Source organism: Poecilia formosa, unplaced genomic scaffold (genome assembly GCF_000485575.1).
Source record: "Poecilia formosa unplaced genomic scaffold, Poecilia_formosa-5.1.2 Scaffold4, whole genome shotgun sequence".
Classification (NCBI taxonomy): Eukaryota; Metazoa; Chordata; class Actinopteri; order Cyprinodontiformes; family Poeciliidae; genus Poecilia; species Poecilia formosa.
The window spans coordinates 81,823-84,258 of NW_006799943.1; the positions used below are offsets into that span (position 1 = coordinate 81,823).

At 38.9% G+C, this 2,436-nt stretch overlaps 1 long non-coding RNA gene across 1 annotated transcript in view; it reads left to right on the forward strand.

The window, feature by feature from the left end:
- The first annotated feature begins 817 nt into the window (after positions 1-817).
- LOC107836941 (uncharacterized) overlaps positions 818-2,436 on the forward strand; it is a 17,001-nt gene continuing 15,382 nt past the window's right edge. The window contains exon 1 of the long non-coding RNA XR_001662911.1: positions 818-920. This is a non-coding gene — a long non-coding RNA (uncharacterized LOC107836941). The remainder of the gene's footprint in view (positions 921-2,436) is intronic.

Below are 2,436 nucleotides of genomic sequence, written 5' to 3' on the forward strand. Positions count from 1 at the left end.
TCTATTTAAGGGAATTCTTGATTCTTGAAAGTCTACCAGTGCCCAGTGAAAGTGAACTTGGTTTTTAAAGGCAAGAGTTCATTCACACTTGCCTTGTTTAGTCCGCTTTAATTAAACTATTTAATTTGATTTAAAAGTTTGGTTCATTTGTAGAGCTGTGAAAGCTCAATCAAACTCTGGTTCCCTAAAAACCTTGGCCTTAGTTCGATTGAAATGCATATGTGAATGCCAAGTGGACTGGAGACCACTAACAAAAGCACGAAGCAGACTATAAGGCAAGGCATTCTGGGTAAATACAACCAAAAGAAACACTTAAGTCAAGAAATCCTCCAAAATCTGAAACCACTGATTTTTGTTTCCATTTCATAAAGAAGGAAGTTGAGCTTGGTGTCTTCTTCAGAGGTTTTGTGTCGTTTCCTTCACTAGTTTTGGTGCAATGCCCCTACAGGCCAGGAGAACAGGTTGTTAAAAGGGTTTGGTTTATTTGACTCAATGTATTGTGAAAGCAACTGTTGCAACTTTGGTCCAAATAGAACAGAGTTTAGTGGACCAACGGGTGAAATGCTTTTTCCCCTTAACAGAAATCGTTTGAAAACAACATTTTGTCATAACTTTGTCTTTGTTTAATGTTTAAATGGTTCCAGCAGGGAAAGTTTTACTCAGGGGTGAAANCCCAGTTTCATACCGGACCACTTACAGCTCCGGTGTTAACGCTATAAAATGAACGCTCTCTATCGAGGTATCACTATGGAGAGATTTCTTTATTTAAATGGGTTCATTTTTCAGAGACACAGTGAGGGTATCGTGATTTTAGCTACCAGTAGCAGGAGGACGGAGCCGCGCCAAGAAGCTAACAGAAGCTAACAAACACTGAATAGAAGAGCTGCCATGCATATTGTTGCAGCAGAGCATGGTTTAATGTTCCCAGCGCCCCCCGTTTGTAAAAATGTCCGCCAGCGCCCCCTGGGGGGCGGTACCGCCCACGTTGAGAACCGCTACCTTAAAGGTAAAAACCAGATTCTACCTGATCTCCTCCTGGAGTTCTGCTGTGGATCACAATCTAGATTTATTTAATGTACAGCGCAGTGGGCCACAATCGTGAGGTGGAACAAAATTTATTGGATATTTTAAACTTTTTTTTTTACAAAAAACTGCAAAGTGGGGTGTGCAATATTATTCGACCCCTTTACATTCAGTCCAGCAAACTCACTCCAGAAGTTCATTGAGGATCTCTGAATGATCCGATGTTGTCCTAAATGACTAACGATGATAAATAGAATCCACCTGTGTGTAATCAAGTCCCCTATGCACCTGCTCTGGGATAGTCTCAGGGTTGTGTTTAAAGTGCAGAGAGCATCTTGAATACCAAGGAACACACCAGGCAGGTCCGAGATACTATTGTGGAGAAGTTTAAACCCGGATTTGGATACAAAAAGATTTCCCAAGCTTTAAACACCTGAAGGAGCACTGTGCAAGCGATCAATTTGAAATGGAAAGAGTATCAGACCACTGCAAATCTACCAAGACCCGGGCATTAGTGATGGGCAAATGAAGCCTCATGAAGCAATGAAGCTTTCCAACACTTTGCTTTGCAAAAAGGTTCATTACTCAATGCTTCATTCATCACTCACTAGTGACGTCTGCTGGTGAAACTTACATTTTTGTCACTCAGTTGGATCAGACTTTCAAAAATTTGTAAATGCAATATTGTCACAAAGTTTTTATCAAACTCATATTTAGTAACAGGAGAATCAATTAAATCATATTTAACTGTCTTGTTTTAATTATTAAAATGATTTGTAGCCAATCTAATCCTTGACCATCAGTGGTTATGTTGGGTTTTCTTTTATATCATGGACTTATTTGACGATGAATACAGTTGTACTTTACTGTATTGGGAATTGAGTGATTGTTGAGGCAGACTGAATACTTTGAGTTAGAAACTTGCTTCCTGAAAAACAGAATTTGTTTAAAATAATCTCTTCCTGGGAGTTCTAGTTCTGATTTTTAATATTACAAATCAAGTTTGCCTCTTCCAATGGTTTTTAGTCTGCTTTTGATGTGTGATTCTGATGCATCTCCTGATCAAACAAAAATAATTTAGAACTTTCTGAATTTTAAGTTTGTTTTTATTTAGGAACAAGACTTTTTTCAGTTTCAGGTTTTAGACGGTTTCTTCGTCAGCAGATGACTTCCCACGCCTTGGATAAAACTTGTTCACAAAGCACTGATGATGCAGGTGAACAGAGGAACATACAGTCAGGGGTGAAAGTAGTTTTAAATTCTTGGGGGTACTATGACAAAAAAAAATTATATATGACATATATATATATATATATATAAAAATTAAAAATTCCCTTCTCACCCTCCGCGGGTGGTCTCTTTCATCCTCTGAGCTCAGGTCCTCTACCAGAGGCCTGGGAGCTTGAGGGTTCT